This window comes from Centruroides sculpturatus, unplaced genomic scaffold, assembly GCF_000671375.1.
Source record: "Centruroides sculpturatus isolate CEXI.00-Female unplaced genomic scaffold, Cexi_2.0 scaffold625, whole genome shotgun sequence".
Classification (NCBI taxonomy): domain Eukaryota; kingdom Metazoa; phylum Arthropoda; class Arachnida; order Scorpiones; family Buthidae; genus Centruroides; species Centruroides sculpturatus.
The window spans coordinates 360,976-373,933 of record NW_019384830.1 but is presented as its reverse complement, the minus strand read 5'-3'; positions in this window follow the sequence as shown (position 1 = coordinate 373,933).

Genomic DNA, 12,958 nt, shown 5'->3' with positions numbered 1-12,958 from the left:
TGTAAATAAGTTCCACTAGTCAGTAAAGTTAAGTAATAAAAGAACAAAAGAAAACGAAAGGTAATGCTTCATTTTTTGTCTTAACATGGTAGCAGAGAGTGGTTAAAAGAAAAAANGAAGACGGTCCTGAGCACTATATATATGATTGTACCGCTTTTGAACGCGAAAGGAACGAATTAAGGATTCTTATTGAAGAACAGGGCATAGAATGGCCAAGCAGTCCATCGGATATCTGGCTAAACAGAGAGATCTACAACAACTTCAAACAATTTGCTAAGCAAATTTACTATGTTAACAAAACCAAGATCTACAGCTAACGCTCTGTGTTGGGGCATTTTTCGCCCCCTGTTCTTTACAAGGTAACCACTACACACAAAAGAACCGTCACGTGTCTTCTAAATATATATGGAGCTCTTCTTACCAACAATGTATACTTTGTAAATATCTTAAATGTTTTTTCTTTTCTTTGTTCTTTTTATTAATTTTATTTTTATTTTTACTTTATTTTCTGTACACCTCCTACAAGTGTTAATTTTATGTAATTTACCTAATCGCAATGTATTCTAATCTATACTGTCAACTTGTTCCCTGGTAATGCTTCATGCGGGGCCAGGGCATGTACAATTAATGTACCAATAAAATATATTGAGTGAGTGAGTGTCCATCCACTCTGTGGATTGGCAGGTACAATGACCATCGCCCTTCTTCAGGAACCGGGCCAAGTAACCTCCCAGGTTCCCGTGACCAGTCATGAGTTGGGTGAGTTCGTACTGCGGGGAGAAATAATGGTACTTCCTCCTCTCTTTGATGGAGGGAAGGAAGCTGTACACCGACCGACCGGTATCGCTGTTAGTCCACACCGATTGCCAGTGGTCAATGGTGTAATCCTGAATTTTATTTTTGATCCAGCTTATAGGGATCTTAGTGTAGGAGAGCCTATCCAGGTTAGTAACCACTTTCTTAGCGAGCAGGTCGACTTGGACGTTGCCCCTGATGCCAGAGTGTCCCCTGATCCAATTGAGGACGATGGTGGAGTAGGGGGTGTTATCCAGTGCGGCAATAATGTCTTTAATAATAGGTAGCTTGGTGTTCCTTTTGTCAATTTGGTACAGTGTCACTCTACTGTCCGTGTTAATAATTATCCTCTGGTCCTTGAGATCTTCAAACTTGGCATTGATGTATTCCACCGCTTTTAAGATGGCCAGTGACTCAGCTTGGTTGTTTGAGCAATAATTGGCCAGCCTAAAGTAACACTGATATATAATCCTTTCTGCCGGAGAGTAAACAACGAAGGCACCACCTGTACCCATCTCTGAGTGGGAGTCGTCCGTATATATGTTTATACTATGACTACCAAGGAAGGAAGAGTCCATTCTTATTTCATACCTGTTATTATTTGCAGGGTGAGAGTAGGTGGGTTTAGTACAGTCTATTCCCTTATCGCTTAGAATATTGGTTAAATTATTTAATATGCCATCTTTCTTGAAAGGTGCAAGGTTATGATCGTAACGTTCCTTATTTATCTCATTAGCATCCAGTCTTTTCATGTTATGGAGTATGTAGCGCTCAGCTATGAGAAGGTCAATTGGCATGAGATTGGCGATTACCAGGAGCCCATCAGTGGGGGCAGTCCTGTAGCCCTGGTAATGTAAATGGCCGCCAACCTCTGGATGGAAAGGAGTTTCCTCTTAGTGTGCTTGATTACCACCCGGCATCCCCAGACTTCACACCCATAGGCAACGATCTGCTGGGTGACGGCAATGTAAGTAATCCTTCTTGCTTTATAATTTAGACCCCATTTATTCCTGGCAATGGTGGCCAGGGCATAGGAGGTCTCCACCGCCTTGTCGTAAATGTTGTATATGTGGTCTTTCCACGTGAGTTTATGATCTATTGTCAAGCCAAGATATTTGATAGAGGTACAGTAGTGGATCCTCTGGCCCATGATATTAACTGAGGGTGGCTTATTAAGGGGGTTACCTTTTGGGAAAAGAGTACATTTGCATTTTTTACTGTTGATTACAAGTTTGACCTTGTTACTCCAATTATAGACTTCAGTCAGCAGGTCCTGCATTTCGTGTTGTAGTTTCTCCTGATTGGGGTGTGACATCACAATGATCGTGTCGTCTGCATACCCCTGGATCATTGTGTTCAGTGACCTATTATTCTGTAGATTGAGGAGTTCATTATACAGCAGGTTCCATAGGAGTGGGCCCGACTTTGACCCTTGCGGACAGCCCCTGTTGACATGTCTGGTATATACAAGTTTATCCCTGTGGTAGTAGTTCACACTTCTGTCCCCAAGATAGCTACTAACTATCCTATACAGGTTGTCAGGGCAGTTGGCCGTCCCAAGTTGGTTGAGAATCTCCGGCCACCAGGCGTGGTCGAAGGCCCCCTTAAAGTCAACCGCCACAAGGAGGGTATGGCGACCATTCATTTTGGCATTATTTATGTAGTCCAGTAGGTTATCCAGGGCACTGACTGTATTTTTCCCCCTCCTAAAACCAAACTGGAGTGGATGTATGAAGTTGGAACAGTGAAGGTGATAGTTGATCCTGTTAATAATTAGGGCATCTAGAACTTTCCCAAAAAACGAGAGTAGTGAGATTGGGCGGAAGTCAGAGGGAGTCGGTTTACTATTTTTCTGTTGTTTAGGTATTAACTTCACCGAGGCCTGCTTCCAGGGAGTGGGAAAGTGACCCAACTCAAGGCATTTATTATAGATCACTAGGAAGGTAGTTGGTAAAGCATTTATCGCCTCCTTGGCTGTCCTCCAGGTGATGAAATCAGGGCCAGGGCCTTATTCCTTTTGATGCTTTTGGTCTCCCTCCAGAGTTCAGTTGTTGTGAAAGGTTTGTCGTTGTGGTTGCACTTATACTTTAAGGCCCTTTCTCCTACAATCTGGTGTTGTTCCGTGTCTTCCAGTGGATCATCCTGAGGGAAAAGCACATTAAAAATACGGTGACAAGCGTCCTCCAGGGAGGTCGTAAATGACCCATTCCCATCGTCAATGGTTGGGGGAACACCGCTGGCTTTGCCCTTCCTTCTCGCAATGTAGTAAGGGACCGACCAGGGGTTGCCACCACACCTATTAGTGCAGAAATCCCTCCACGATTGTGTTCTGGAGGCATTTATTTGCTTTTTATACCTTTTGTAGCATTCCATGTAAACCTTCTTTTTTTGTGCTTTCAGTTCTGGGTCCTCTTCCCTTCTAAACTGCCTCTTGTGTTTCCTCACATCCCTCCTCAACTTATCCAGATTATTATTCCACCATGGGGCATTCACTCTCTTCACTTTTATGGTGGTGGAGTTATAAGTAGCCATATGAATGATCCTCGTGAGGTCAGTAATGATATTGTCCAGATCCTCCTTGTCATTGATTTGAGTAAGCGGGGGCGGGTTCCAGAGATTGGTAAGTTGTTCATGGAACAGATCCCAGTTGGTTGTATTAGTTATCCTGTAGTTCTTGGTTTCTTTTTTACCACTAATAATAGTCTGGATATAATTGTGGTCGCTTGCTGAAGTAAGATCAATTGTGCTGCAATCTATATTTTGTCTAAGGAGGTTGGTATTCCCAAGACAAATATCCACCCAACTCTTCCCGTTGGTGGAGGAGAAGGTGGGAATAGGGCTGTCATTAAGGGAGGTAAGGTCATGCATAGCCATGAGCTCACAGACCAGGAAGCCCCTTGGGTCTTCCACTGGGCTGTGCCAAAGATGAGCTTTGGCGTTGAAATCGCCCATTATAATGATAGGGTTGCCTTTGAGGCTACTAATGACGTCACTCAACAGTTCGAGTGGATGGCACAGGTCCTCTTCCGGGGAGCAGTAGAAGGAGATGATATACATTTGTCTGTTTGGAGTGTCAACATTGACCGTCGTGTAGTATTCAGTGGTAAATTGTGTCATCAGTTGGGCCATGATATTTGGATTATAAATGACCACCCCAGCCTTGATCATCTGATCGACCCGGGCCTAGCAATGCTACCCTACAGTTCACTACGTAGGGTTCCTGTATTGCTAGTATATCAAGCATTGCGGATAATGCCGTTACATATGACAGAAATATACAAACAAAGGACGAAAATTTACATACAATAATGTTACACAGATACATAATACTATTTACAAAGCAAATTACCCGCTACAGGTGATTAGATTGGAGAGACCAGCAACAGTAACTTATACCCGATACGGAAGGCGATATAACGGTTACAGAATGGGAGAAACCATTAAAACGTGACAGAATAGATACAGGCGACACAAGAGTGAGAGACGACACATGGAGGGCTAATAACATTAACCGAGTTTATTAATTTCAATAGCAAAGCCTTTTAGAGCCTTAGCAGTGTCTTTGTCACTGAAAAAGATGTGCAGGTCACATGGCCATAGGTGTCCCTTGTTGTAAGTAATGTCTATAAGTTTCTTCCTCTGGGTCACATAATGAAGGCATTTGAAGATGATGTGTTCGACATCTTCTTCCTCTTGTAGGCTGCATGTGCACAGTCCATCTGTTTTGTTGAGAAACCTCGACAGGTAGGTGTTGAGGTTTCCGTGGCCCGTCAGAAGTTAGTGGTGATCAACTTGTTAGTGGAGTCCGAGGGGAGAGGTAGGAAGCGTGCATAAGCCTACCAGTCTCGATGTTGTCCCACCTGTGCTTCCAGGATTTAAGGGTGATGTTGTGAAGCCTATAGTTAAGGTGGGTACTGCTGATATTGTTGTATGTGGTAGTAGAAGTCAGGGTAGAAGCCTTGGTAGTGAGGAAGTCCACCCTTTCGTTTCCCTTAACCCCAGAGTGCCCCCTTACCCAGTTGATGGCAACATTGATATTGTCGTTTTTAAGAGCAAAGAGGCAAGTTATGCTGTCCTTGATAATAGGGAGACTAGTGTTGAGTTTTAGGATTTGGAGCATGGCTATCCGACTGTCCGTGAGAATGTTATAGATATAGTTCTTGAATAGGTGATTGTTATTAGAAATCCAATTAAGGGCATTGAGAATCGCCAGTGACTCGGCTTGGTTGTTAGTACAGTGGTCGGCAAGCTTCCTAGAATGTTGATGGAGGCATTGTGTACCTTTATACACCACGAAGGCACAACCAACGCCGAGCTCTGACTTTGAGCCATCTGTGACGATGTTAATGCAGCTGTTGTCCTTGGGGATGAAGTTGGGGTCCTTGTCGATGAAGAGACTCGGATGGATGAACTGAGGGTCCTGTAGTTTGTCAAGTCCGTTGTTAACTACAAACTCGGCAAGGTAATTAAGATCATCACTGAACTTGTCGTTGTTCGTGTACTTGCAGAAGGTGGCATAGTCTATTCTCTGATTTCCCAGCTTCTGAAGGTTGTGCCTGTAGTACAATTCTTTGATTTTTAGGTCAATTGGAAGGGTGTTATTAATGACCAAGAGGGCCTCAGTGGGGGCCGTCTTGTATGCCTTCGCTGTCGTGATGGGAGAGAGCCTCTGGATAGACAGGAGCTTTCGTTTGATGTGGACTCTGGAGACTGCTGCTCCCCAGATCTCTGCTCCGTGTAGAATGATTGGCTCGACAGCTGCCTTGTATAGAATCCTACTGGCAGCGGGGCCGTACCCCCATTTGTTCCGACTTATTGACCTGAGGGCTTGTGCCACTTTAGTGGCCTTTTCGTAAATATGGTGGATATGTTCAGTCCAATTTAATTTCTGATCTAGGATGATGCCTAGATATTTGATAGCAGTAGTATTTTTGATCTTTTGCCTATTGATTTTGATACTAGGCCCCTTCTCGAGCGGGTTACCTTTGGGGAAAACAATTGCACTACATTTGGAAAGGTTGATACTAAGCTTGACTTCATTACACCAGCTGTTAATTTTTGACAAGATGTGGTTGGTCCTCTCCTGGAGTACTTCTAAGTTGACATGGCTCAGGAGGAGGGCCGTGTCATCTGCGTATCCTTGCAGATGAGTGCCGTATTCCTTGGGAAAATTATCTTGCAGGACCAGGAGTCCGTTGTATAGAATATTCCAGAGGAAAGGCCCCGATTTAGATCCCTGGGGACAGCCTCTGGAGATGGTCCTGTGTAGGAAGGTAGAATTTCCTGTATCCACAATAATATGGCGATCCTGTAGATAGCTCCTAACCAAGTGGAAAATATTCATAGGGCAATTATTGTTTTGTAAGTTATATATTATAACAGGCCACCATGCGTGATCGAAAGCTCCCCTAAAATCAATCGTTACCATGAGGCTATGCATCCCCTTTTGGCGAGCGTTTGTGATATAGTTGGTTATAGTCTCTATAGCGTCGATGGTGCGCTTCCCTTTCCTGAAGCCAAATTGCCTGTTGTTAATGATCGAGTTCTTCTCGAAGTGATAGGTAATCCGATTCACCATGAGAGCATCCAAGACCTTGCCTATTATAGGGAGGAGCGAAATTGGCCTAAAGCTTGAGGCCATTGGGGCCGAGTCATTGCTATTCTTTGGAATTAGCTTTATGGATGCTTTTTTCCAAATCTTGGGGAAGTAGCCCAGCTCTAAGCATTTGTTCATGATTAGGCTGAATGTGGTGGGGATCGTCTGAAATGCTTGCTTGGCCATCTTCGCCGTGATTTTGTCTGGGCCCGGAGCTTTCTTGGGCTTTAGATTGTCAAATTCATTTGCGATTTCACGGAAAGTAAAAGGAGTGTCATTTGAAGAGTAATAATCCTGCAGAATTCTAGACCTTACGGCAGTGTGGCTGGGAAGGTCCGTAGTATTATCGTCTGTTGGGAAAAGTTCATTGATTATGTGCTCATAGGTGTCGGAGGTAGACTTAGTGAATTCGTTGTTGTTGATACGAATAGTAGCGGGAATAGATAATTTTTGTTTCTTTTTGGTGGCTAGATAGAAGGGGGGTGGACCATGGGTTGGTGTCCCCTGCCTTGGAGCAAAAAGCCCTCCAGGACTGGGTCCTTGCCTTATTTATATCGATTTTATATTTTCGGAAGAGGTTGACATAATTATTCCTCAGCTCCTGTTTGAGGTCGGGATCGGCCTCTCTCCTCATCTTCCTCTTTTCCCTCCTTAATTTTGTCCTTTGCTGCTTTAGGTTCTCGTTCCACCAGGGGGCGGAGAGTTTGACTGTCCTGATAGTAGTTGCTCTGAAGTAGGCATGATGAATAATATCCTGGAGGCGTTGAACGGTCCTCTCAAGGTCTGTCGTGTTGTTGATAGTGGAAATATTTCCTGGGGTCCAGTGAAGCTGAATATGGTGAGAATATAATTCCCAGTTTGTCTTTTGGGAGAGGCAGAAACGTGGAACGGGGGTGGATTGTTCGATTACGGTTTCAATAAAGTTGTGGTCGCTGACCGCATGATAATCGAGAGTACTGCAGTTGATGATGTTACGCTGGAGTTTGGTAGAGCCCAGGCAGATGTCAATCCAGCTTTCTCCATTTGTAGAGGAGAAAGTGGGAAGAGGGCTGGTGTTCAGAGACGAAAGCCTTAGTTGAGTCATCATCATCTCTACCTGGTAGCCCCTAGAGTCTTCCACCGGACTGTGCCAAGAGTGGGATTTGGCATTGAAGTCCCCTAGGATGAGAATTGGATGATTCTGGAGTTGCAGCACTGATGTTGACAGCATGTCTAAGGACTGAGTAAGATCTTCAGATGGAGGGCAGTAGAAGGAAATTAGAATGAAGTTAGTGCCACCCAAGAAGAGATTGATGGTCGTGTAGTAAGGATTGGTATGATTCTTATGCTATAGACATTAAATAAAAGATTAGTAGAGCTGTCTGCTATTAGCAGCAAACATAGCCCTGTTGTTGAAGCTGAAAGAAGAGATAAAGGAAGTAAGAGAGAGATAGAAAAGTGTGAAAAGAGCAACCATAAGACCCCCATGGGCCCCCGAGCGCCTGCATCGGGATTTATTTAAACAGAAAATTATACAATAAACAAAAGAAAATATAAATAATATATACATGGTTTACATACAGAATACCTAGTGTGATATAAGCGACATAGCATCCTTGCTTCTTGCAAGGATAACAATCTGTGCAAAGAATTAGCAATGACAAAATATTTAAATTAAAGAAGAAATCAATTTAAACTATGAATTATTATGTAACTACAATAATGCTTATAACTTCTGCCTTGCTACTTGCATGGCTATTTCAATTTGTACTGAATAATAACAATGTTTGTTTGTATAACAATTTATACAGGCTTATTAATTGGAAATGAATAAATAAAACCATACAGCATTAATTAAAGTAATACAATAATACTAATTACGACATCCTTGCTGTCTGCAAGGATTCACAATATGTACAGGATCGGCATACCATGAATAGTACAAGGTATAAATCAACAGCAAACATAATATTACAAAGTGTTTGTAGCCACTGTAAAAGAATGGTTATCGCAACATAACTTCCTTTATGGGGAACAACACCCAGATTGTTTTGGGTTCCGTAGTTCGCCAATACTTAAAATACTATTCAATGTTTTTATAACAGATGTATTACATAGCTGAAATACTGCTGTATCTTGTATCTGTTTCCTCCCTAGAACTTGCTCACGATGTATGGTACCACTAGTCCTCCGTCTGGAGCGGCAGCCGAATTACTGTTCTATCTTTTGTTTGTGTGATGCTGGAATGTGTTCACAATGGATGATGTCTCCAATCTTCCATCAGGGTCGTCAGCTTCACCATCAATCGACATTGCAAAAACAAAATGTTTCACCATTAGTGAATTTTCAATTCAGTGTCTATCCAGCTATCCAACTAGTACAGTGTGGAACTTACTAGTTCCACACTGTAGCAAGTTCACTGTATGATGTCTCAGGTTTCCCATTCGGAATGTCGCCAACACCATCCACATTGAAAGTTCGGAGTGTGGTTCTTCTACACTGGTTGTGTAGAAGAACCACAGGAAATTTCCAGATCACGTAGTCCAGGATTTTAATGTCTTTCGCAAAGTTCCTGAGAGCAATAAAACTGCTTTTGTTGTTGCCAAATGCACTGAGGGTGCATGGCCAATGTTCCCCACTGTTTATCACAATGTCCTTAAGAGTTTTCCGCTGGTTAGTATAGAGCGGGCAGTGGTAAATAAGATGGCACGGGTCCTCTTCCTCATTGAGGACACATAGTCCGTCTGTTTTGTCAAGAAACCTTTTGAGGTATGTCCTCAGGTTCCCGTGGCCAGTAACCAGCTGAGTAAGTTGGAAGGACATGCTGTAATGGGGCTTCGTGCGCTTGTCGGGGATCTTCGGTAGGAAGCTATGCGTAAGCCTTCCCGTGTCACTATTGTCCCACCTGTGTTGCCAAGAGTTCTTGATTACATCGTGCATCATGTTCCTAATGTAGGTGGTGCTAAGCTTGTTGTACAAGATGCTACTGGAAGGGTTAGGGGCAGACCGGGCAAGGAGGTCGGCTCTCTCATTGCCCGGAATACCAGAGTGCCCCTTAACCCAATGGAAGGAAACGTTAATTCCGTTATCCTTTAAGTCCATAATCATCTGAATACTGTCTTTGACAATTGGAAGCGTGTTATTTACTTTGGCGATTTGCTGAAGAGCGATTTTGCTGTCGCTGTGAATCTGGTAGTTATTGATTTGCAGTTGATGGGAGTTACGCTGGATCCAGTTCAGAGCGAAAAGGATGGCCAGAGACTCTGCCTGGTTATTAGTGCAGCTGGTATGCAGTCTACGACGCATTTGATGGAGGCACTGCTGTTTCTTGTAGGCTACAAAAGCACAACCGACTGCGTCGTTTGCTTTGGAGCCATCAGTGAAAATGTTTGAGTTGCTTGTTGTCAAAGGAGGAATCTGTGTCTATCATAATAGAGAAGCTAGGGTGGATGGCTTGATAATTGTTGGTCTTATCAATCCCATTGGTTGTAACGAGGTTGGCGATGGTCTTGATGTCTTCTGTAAGAGTGTCTCTGGCTATGATTTCATAAAACTGATCAATGGTGATCTTGTTGCTTGCCAGCTTGCTAAGGTTGCANTTAATTTTAATTAGGAACAGAGTCACACTCAAAATACAACCTTGAGGAACACCTTCTTCTTGTGTGAAAAGCCTAGATAGTGTGTTGCCCATCCTGACTTGGAATCTTCGATTCTGTAGGAAGTTTTTTATAAAAATCGGCAAATTACCCCGCAACCCAAATTCATACAGATCACGGAGTACTCCGTGTCGCCAACAGCGATCATAAGCCTTCTCTATATCAAAAAACACAGACACTAAGTGCTATCGTCTAACAAACGCTTCACGTATAGATGTTTCAAGATTTACTAAGTTATTAGTGGTACTTCTGTTCCTACGAAAACCACTCTGATGTGGTGAGAAGTAGTTCTTTTCCTCTAAGAGATACATCAAACGTCTGTTTACCATCCTCTCANTGTGATTTATGTAAAATTTTTGTTTCAGCAATTTTTTTGCAGGGTGTACAATCTGGTATAGTTTATACTTGTGAAATTGCAGTATTCTTGGAAAATTTTTCCCAAAATTAAATTATCTGGTACTTGGTATTTGTTTCAAAAATTTTGAATTTATTAATTTTTAATATTTTATGTATAAGTTACCAAAGTTGAAACCTTACAATTACAGGAAATCCTTATTAATTCAAACTTGAATAGTTCAAAATCCTGTTAGTAACTGTACTTTTGTCTTGGCCTGGGATATAGAGATTTACACATTAAGGAATTTGGTTAGTTTGAAATACAGCTACTTTGAAATTCAAAGTGTAAATTCTGCTCGAACTGTGATATGCATACGTTAACTTGTTTGTTTAGATTAAAGTGCCTCCATACTATAAGAGAACAATAGACCAAGAATAACTCTAATCTGATCAATAGGGTATGGGTAAGGTGACATCTGTTACTGTAAAATACAGTAACACATTTTTGGGTGTCACCTTATCCATGGAATACCCTTGTTTTCTTTTCTCATAAAATGCGGCTGATTTTTGGGATTGGAAGATTGGGTTACAAGTAGTAGATTGAGATATTAATAGTGCTCTAGGCTACTACATTTGGACAACTTCTTACTTTTTGGGCTGTTTTAAAAATAATTTGGACTACATTTTGAGGAATTCGGCTTTATTTTTTATAAAACCTATCTGGCATCATGGAGGTTCTCACCAGACACATGCCATTTACCTGCAGTTTATTTGTAATGTTATTATTAATTAACAGAAATAGCATTATGTATACATAGTTGTATTCCATTTGCTTAATAAATTACATCAGTTACGTGGCATTTGGCATATTGTACAGAAATATGTAAATCTCAGATAATTTGAAGTTGCAATTATTTCATCCCTTGAATTTCAAACTAATGAGAATTTCCTGTATTAATTGTTATTTTCTAATGAAAGTAGAAAATTGTTGCTCATTACTTGAAACTTAAAAAATTTTGAATTTATTAATAATATAAAATTTACTTGTTTAATTTAACTATGGCTATGTTTTTATCAAATTTGGAAGTCAGAATCAAACATTTAATAACTATTATATATATTATCATTAATGATAAAAGTTTTCTAAGCTTGATAAAGAACTTGAATTAGAACTATTCGGGACAAATTATAGATGTCAGTTTAAAATAAGTAGAGAAATTGGTCAAGATTTTACAAAAGTTTATAGATACAGTAAATTCCAGATTATCTAAGGTTATGTAGACTGAGAGTATCTCAGATAATGTGGAATGTTTAGTAAATTATTAAATAAACTGTATTTGGATGCATTAACATGTACAGGTATCCGTTGTACAACATGGCACTTCTACAACATGGTTTCCAGTTTTGCTCTAACATGATTTTGGAAATTCTTCTTACAAGTTTTCACAATTTTTAATTGTAAACTCTGTTATTAGATAATTTTTTTTTTATTCAAGTAAGTACACATGATGTCTGAAATTTGTCTGTGGATTTTGGAATATTGAAATTTTTAGTATGTTTTCTGTCTTTCGTCAGGTGTAATGAAAACTGATAGTGCAATTTTTTTCTTCCTTGTCCTAGCTTTTCTATTAGCCAGGTGTCATTGTCATTGCTTTCAGACTTTAGTTCTTAAGACTGTCAGTGTTTTGGTTTTATAGATTAATCTTTGTATTTAGTAAAGTTTATTTAAACTTTTTTTAACCATAGTTATTATTTACCTACAAATGGTTACTTAATTTGTAAAAATGATGAGCAAAACACAGCAGTATCTCAGTATTTGAACAGTTTCCAACTCAAACAATTAGGTATTTGAACACAAATTCTGAGGGAAAAATCCTTGGTATGCAACTGAACAAACACGATCCTCTAGAACAAATTTTTGATTAATAACATATTTTTATTTTGTCATCCATAAAAAAATTATGATAAAAATAAAAAAAACTGAAGATGTTGCTGATATTTGTGATCAAAATTAACAGAAAAGCTCAGATAATGAGAATACTTTGTAAAAAGAAAATGTCCTCATTTAACTAGAATATTAATGCATAATATAGTACTTTTAATTGTAATTGTTAGTTAATTATTGATTGCTTTCATAAACATGTTTCTCTTAGTAATGAAAAAGAATAGTATACTTTTGTTAACTTTTGGAACCTAACCTCATGTTTTGCATTAGTCCTTTATTTCATACAGCATGAATTTGTATAACACTGCTCTTTTTTGGAAGATAACTACTGTGTTATATGAGGGATACTTATATAATGTATTCCAATAAGTAGACCTAATCTAAAAATAAACTTAATAAATTGTTAATTACACAATAATAAACACTTTTAATAAATAGAGTTTTATATAAAATTAAACAAATGTAAACATGCAATTACAATTTCTTTTAATTTTTTCCCCCTCTCCTATGATAACTTTTACACAGTTTGTTATTCATCTTGGATAATATGAAACCTATGTCTCAATCAAGACTCTACTGTAATGGTCAGTACTTGATTAAAGAAATTTTGAGCCTTATGCTAAACTTTGCAATTTAGGCCTAAAATAGTGT